Raw genomic sequence first — 7,695 nt, forward strand, 5'->3', positions numbered from 1 at the left:
TAGACATTCAGTGTAAGAAACTAGGTAACATACTGTATGATTCCATTTATATGACAACCTTGAAAAAGTTAAAACTATAGTGATGAAGAAAAGATCAGTGGTTGCAGGGATTAGGGGAAAGAATGGTGCTAATAAGAGGCAGCATGAAAGAGTTTGGGGAGGATGATGAAGCTCTTCTATATCATAATTGAGGTGGTGATTAAACTATACCTTTGTTAAAACACATAGGACTCCATACCAAAGAAGGTAAATTTTATTGTTAGCAAGGTTTACATTTTTTTAAGTTGTTTCAAATTCTTTCTCCCCTCTACATCACTCTGATGATTTTTCCAGGTTCTCAGTAGCTTGTTCCTAGTTACTGTCTCAATCTACAAAGTGGTCACTCAGCCTCCAATTTTGCCTACATCCAATTCATTCTCCATTCTGTTATTATGGTGAACATACTCAAACTTATATCTGACAGTATGACTCTCCCTTAGAATGAATTACATAGCTGTCAATTTCCTCCCAAGCAAATCTCAATCTTTCATTTGGTTCACTTGACTCTTCCTGAGCTCAGTTCTCCCTAACTATCCACCCCTCTTCACTCTTTTACTCATCACTTCCTCTGAAGATTAATTTACTCTACCCATCCACATGGACTGCCTGCCTATTCCATACCTGGCTAACTTTCATCCTTCAGTACTTGGCTGAGACAACAGTTCTTGAATGGATTCCTGGCCCTCTTTTGGCTTAAGGGTGCCTCCTTTGTGTTTACCCAGCATCTCTGTTTACTTCTATGACTCTGCCACATGATAATTATTTTGGATTCCATTTCTCCCCAAAGACAGTGGCATTCACTATGATCCAAATACAGTGCAAGCAAGAACTTTTCTACTGTTATCTATGACATATTTTCCCCCTTGTACTCCCCAGTTTTGAGCTTTCATCTATGCACAGTTTTGGCTTACAGAATGGTGTTTTCAATCCTAAACCCCTTATGTTCAGAAATATGGCAAAGATAGAAAATGGATCAATTTGAAAGTAGCCTCCTTTGCAACCATTATAAAGTGAAACAGCTTCCTAAAATCTTTTTCTGGTGGCCAAACAGCTGGGCAGCAGACTCCAATGTTCTAACACTTATGGACAGAGTTTTTCATCTCTTCCTTATTGGGGTGCAGGACTTCCTATTCTGAGTTCTTTGGTGTTTGGTTGCTGCAGATTTTCAGGTATCAGTTTTCTTTTAAAACTTGCCTATGTAACTGCATCAGTATATACTTTTATTTAGGCTTTTTTGTGGTTCTAGAGCTTGAACTCAGGCTTCATGATTGCAAGGCAACCACTTTACCACTTGAGCCATCTCCAGCCCAGTATATACTTTAAACATATGTGTTTCTACTGCAAAAATAGGTATGTGCCAGATGCCAGTCAGGAAGCAGTGCTCTTAAACAGTCCCTGACTTAGGAAAATGGAATTGCTGCTAGGCACTCAACAAGGGCAGGAGATCAGCTTTATTCTGATAGATAGCTCATGGTTTTTCTCTGTCACCCTTACACACACACACACACACACACACACACACTCATGCACACAAACACCTGCAAAAGGCTGAAGGATTTACAAGGATTCTAGACTTCTGTCCTAACTTTAAAACTTAATAACTTTTAGCCAGGAATGATGGTGGCACATGCCTGTAATCCCAACACTCAGGAGGCCATGGCAGGAGGATTGTGCGTTTGAGGACAGCTTGAGATACCATAGCAAGTTCCAGGCCAACCTGGGCTACCTAACAAGGTGCTGTCTCAAAGAGCAAGCAACAAAACAAATCAAACATAGTAATTACTAATTTTTAGAAGTCTTCTCTCCTTTCTGGGCTTTGATTTCCCCTTCTGAGTAATGGGAAATTTCAAACGAGGTGGTTTCTAAGACCCCTGTGAGAGACTTAAAGACTGCTGCTTCTTGAAGTAATACAGTGAAGAGGAACAGTGGAGCAGGACTGGTCAGGTCAGTGGGGAGAGATATTCAGATTCTGTAGTTACATGGAAGATCTTGGAATCTGTATTTTGAAAGGTGCTTTAAATTATCAGATGCAGTTGCTTGATGGGAAATCATGTTTGGTGGCCCCACTGCAGAATAGTTTTCTCTTCTTCTCTTCCTCCCTCCTTTCCTTCCTCTGGATCACTGCAGCTTTGCTAAATTTTCCTTTTCAGCACAGTCATATGCTCAGAGAACTCCCTGGGCCTATGATCTGGCTTCCCTCTCAAGAGACAACAGAAGCACTTCTTTCTTCTTCTTTTTTTTAATTTTTATTTTTTTATTATTCATATGTGCATACAATGCTTGGGTCATTTCTCCCCCTGCCCCCATCCCCTCCCTTAAGCACTTCTTTCTTTTATGATATTTATCTAGGTATCAATGTCTCCTAACCTCTAACCTCAAGTTGCTTTCTCCAATACCCCCAGATATATGGCATTTCCCAAATCCTAGTTACTGTCTCTAGTTGGCTTCTTACAGACCTTGTAATTCAATATTTCCAAGACAGAACTCATTATCCTCTTATCTACATTTCCTCCTCTCAGCTAGACTAGCCTCTCCTCTCCTACTCCATGTATGATTGCGATCACCATTCTCCACAGTTCCACAAGATACACTTCTCCTTCCTCTACATCTCCATTGGAATTTTGAGTTTACACTTAGAAGTCACCAAATGTGATTAAGAGGAAATTCCACATAAAAACCTCATTTCTTCCATTCCTGAAGGCATTTATTGAAATTTATTCTCTTTTGATGATTTATATCTCAATAGTCATAGTCTCCACCACTCTCTGTTGTCTTACACTTAGCCCATTTCACTCATTTCTGATGTCTTCCTGGCCCCTTGGCATCTGCATTTGCAACCATAGATTAGAATTGTTTTGCATGTGATATTTGCTCAGTTACATTGTATGTTTTCTGTAGGCAGAAGCCATAATTTTTAAATGTCGTATTAATCTTGTTCTCGTTAATTCATTTAAGGAAAATTCTTGGATACTCATTATATGCTAGGCATTGGAGATATAGCAGTCCCTCCCCTCCCAGAGCTTCCAAGCCATACCTCCCCTTAGTACCCATGATGCTCACCATAGAATATAGGAACACTATGGACTCTTGAGGGTGGGGCTAGCACTGCATCATTTTCTGATCCTACTACCCCATACAGTGCCTGGCAAATGATAAGTGTTTATCTAAAAAGCTAAGATATGGTAAACTATAAAAGCTAAGATTAATTTGGGATAAAGCTAATCTGAATCTTAGAATTTGGGGGAACTGAATGATATTTGATGTTAATATAGTTAATACAGCATGACTTATCCAGTAACCTAATGTGGTCTTTTTAAAAAATGTTTTTATTAGCATATAATAGTTGTACAGGAGGATACATTGTGATATTTACATATGTGTTTATTGTATATCTTAATTAGATTCATAGCCTCCCTCATTCTCTCTCATCTTTCCTCCCCTTTCTTCCTAGAACTATCTCAATGGATTTCATTATTCTATTTTCATACATAAATACAAAATACATCCACCATATTTGCCATCCTTCACCTTTTCCTTATGCCCTCCTCCCTCCCACTGGTACCAAGAAAAGACCTGTTCTACCTTCTTGTCCTTCATTTTTAAAAGTGTGTATTGCTAGTCCAAAGGGGTTTCTCCATGGCATTTTAGGAATGTATATATCATGCTTTAATCAGAATAACCACCCCCCATGACTTACTCTTTTTCTATCACCCTGCATCTTTATTATTCAACAACTTACAGTGCATTATATTATATTACCTTCATACATAGATGGAATGTGTCAATATTTTTAATTCTTAACATTTTCTTTCCCTCTCCTGTCTCCTGTAGTTCCCTCAGACAGATCCACCAATAAAGTCTTGTTCTCTCACTGTATATGTGTGCATATAAATGTGTACATAAAATCATGTTTCTATTTATATATACATTTAATTTATAGGTCTAACATCCACATGTGAGGGAAAACATGCAATCTTTGACTTTTTGAGCCTGGCTCACTTTGCTTAACATTATATTCTCCAGTTCCATACAGTTACCGGCAAACAACATAATTCTATTCTTCTTTATGGCTGAATAATAAGGCATCATTGTGTATATAAATCAGATTTTCTTGATCTATTTATTAGTCTTGGGGCATCTGAGCTGTTTCCAAAGCATGGCTATTGTGAATAGTGCTGCATTAAATATGGGTGTGCAAGTGGCTTTATCATATTCTGGAGCATATAACATTGGTTATATGCCCAGGAGTATTACTGTTGTATGCTGGTTCTATTTTTAGTTATTTGAGGGATTTCCCAACTGCTTTTCATAGTGGTTTTACTGATTTATATTTCCACCAACAAACAGTGTATAAAGGTTCCTTTTTCCTCACATCCTCACCAGCATTTGTTGTTGCTTTTGTTACTGATGATAGCCATTCTGACTGGAGAGAGTTGGAATCTCAATGTTATTTTGATTTTCATTTCCTTTATGGTAAGGATGTTGAACATTCCTTCATATTTTCATTGGCCATTTGTACTCCTTTTGAGAATTGTCTGTTTAGTTCATCTGCCCATTTATTCAGTGGGTTATTGATTCTTTGTGGGGTTATGTGTGGTTTTTTTTTTTACTTTTTTTTCCCCTAGTCTAATAACATGCAGCAAATATTCAGGAGACATTCACTAAAGAAGAGAAAGAATCTTCAGATTTTTGATGTTTTCAGCATGTCCATTTTGCACTTAGGGATACATGTCAGCTTCTCACTGTTTTCTTGAAAAATGTAAACTTTGCCCTTAAATGTGATTTTAATGCCTGTCAGATTCATTTTATGCAGTGAAAGACAAGGTACCTTGCAATAATAGACACCGCTGTCACCAATAGATAGGTCATCCAGGAAAAAGATCAACAAAGAGACTTCAGAGCTACCAGACACATTACACCAAATGTACATAATAGACATCTACAGAGTAGATGCAATACACATTCTTTTCTACAGCTCATGGAAGGTTCTCCAAAAATAGATCACATCTTAGGATACAAGGCAAGTGTTAACAAATTTAAGAAAATTGAAATAATCTCCTGTATCATATCAGTTCACAGTGGAATACAACTAGACATCAACAACAAAGGAAACCACAGAAAATACCCAAACACATGGGGACTGAACAACACACTGCTGAATGAATGGTGGGTGACCAAAGAAATAAGGGGAGAAATAAAAAATTCCTACAATCTACTGAAAATGAAAATACAACCTACCAGAATCTGTGGAACACAGCAAAGGCCATACTAAGGGGAAAGTTTATAACTATAAATGCCTACATTAATAAAACAGAGACTCCTCAAATAAACAATGTAATGATGCACCTTAAGGTTCTACAAAAACAAGATCAAGCCAAACTCAAAACTAGCAGATGGAGAGAAATAATGAAGATCAAGGCTAATACAATGAGATTGAGACCAAAAAGCTATGCAAAGAATCAATGAAACAAAAAGTTGGTTCTCTGAAAAGATTAACAAGACAAAACGGATGAGGCAAAAGTTCAAAATTAATAAAACCAACAATGAAAGAGGGGACACAACCACATGTACTAATTAAATCCAGAAGATGATTAAAAAGTACTTTGAAAACTTGTATTCAAGTAAAATGGAAAATCTAGATGAAATGGATAAATTTCTAGATGCATATAACCAACCAAAATTGAACCAAGAAGATATTAGCCACCTAAATAGATGAATTACAAGCAATGAAATTGAAGCAGTAATAAGGAGACTCTCCACAAAGAAGAGATCAGGGCCTGATGGATTCATGGCTGAATTTTACCAAATCTTTAAAGAAGAACTAATGCCAATACTCCTCAAACTGTTCTAGGAAGTAGGAAGGGAAGGAACACTAGCAAAGTCATTCTAAGAAGCCAGCATTATGCTCATTCAAAAATCCAATAATGATGCAACCAAAAAAGAGAAATATAGACCAATATCTTTAAATATAGGTGCAAAGATTCTCAACAAAATACTGGCAAACAGAATTCAACAACACATCAAAAAGATCATACACCATGACCAAGTTGGTTTCATTCCAGGGATGTAAGGATGGTTCAACATATGTAAATCTATAAACATAATACAGTGTATAAACAGAAGCAAGGACAAAAACCTCTCAATAGATGCAGAAAAAGCCTTGGACAAAATTCAACATCCTTTCATAATAAAAGCTCTGAAGAAACTAGGAATTGAAGGAATGTTCCTCCCCATAATAAAGGCTATGTGTGACAAACATATAGCCAACCTTATACTAAGTGAAGAACAACTGAAACCATTCCTGCTAAAGTCAGGAATGAGACAGGTATGCCCACTTTCCACACTCCTATTCAATGCAGTTTTAGAATTCCTACCCAGAGCAATAAGACAAGAACGAGAATTAAAAGGAATTCTAATAGGAAAGGAAGAAGTCAAACTATTCCTATTTAATTATGACATAATCCTATACCTAAAAGACCCTAAAAATTCTACCAAAAAACTATTAGAAATTATAAACTCTTTCAGCAAAGTAGCAGGATACAAAATTAGCATACAGAAATCAGTAGCCTTCTTTTATACCAACAACAAACAGACTGAGAAAGAAATTAGGGAAACAATCCCATTTACAATAGCCTCCAAAACAATAAAGTACCTTGGAATAAATTTAATGAAGGAAACCAAAGACCTTTGAAATGAAAACTATAAACCACTTCAGGGAGAAATCAAAGAAGACATCAGAAGGTAGAAAGATCTCCCATGCTCTTGAATTGGTAGAATCAACATTGTGAAAATGGCCATACTACCAAAAGCAATCTACATGTTCAACACAATCCCTATCAAAATTCCAATGGCATTCTGCATAGAAATAGAAAAATCAATCCTGAAATACATATGGAAACACAAAAGACCTCAAATAACCAAAGCAATTCTAAAGAAAAAAGTCCAATCCTGGAGGCATCACAATACCCGACTTTGAACTATTCTACAGAGCCATACCAATAAAAACAGCATGGTATTGACACAAAAACAGACAGGAAGACCAATGAATCGGATTAGAAGACCCAAACATAAACCCATGCATCTACGGCCAATTGATCATCAATAAAGGAGACCAAAACACATGATGGAGAAAAGAGAGCCTCTTCAAGAAATATTGCTGGGAATACTCAATATCCACATATAGAAGACTGAAACTAGATCCTTGTCTTTCACACTGTAACAAAATCAACTCAAAGTGGGTTAAAGATCTTAATATAAGGCCTGAAGCTTGGAAACAACCCCAGAAAGTGGTAGGAAATACAATGGAACATATAGGTATAGGGAACAACTTCCTCAGTAGAACTCCAAAGGCTCAGCATCTAAGAGAAAGAATGAACAAATGGAATTGCATCAAGTTAAAGAGCTTCTGCCTAGTGATGAAACAGTCACAAGACTCAAGAGACAGCCCATAGAATGGGAGAAAATCTTTGGCAGCTACTCATCCAATAAGAGACTAATATCCAGAATCTATAGGGAGCTCAAAAAACTCAACCCCCAAAGAGTCAACATCCCAATGAAGAAATGGACACATGAATTAAACAGGAAATTCTCAAAGGAAGAGGTATAAATGGCCAGTAAGTACATGAAGAAGTGTTCAACTTTCCTGGGTATAAAAGA

This window comes from Castor canadensis, chromosome X (genome assembly GCF_047511655.1).
Source record: "Castor canadensis chromosome X, mCasCan1.hap1v2, whole genome shotgun sequence".
Classification (NCBI taxonomy): Eukaryota; Metazoa; Chordata; class Mammalia; order Rodentia; family Castoridae; genus Castor; species Castor canadensis.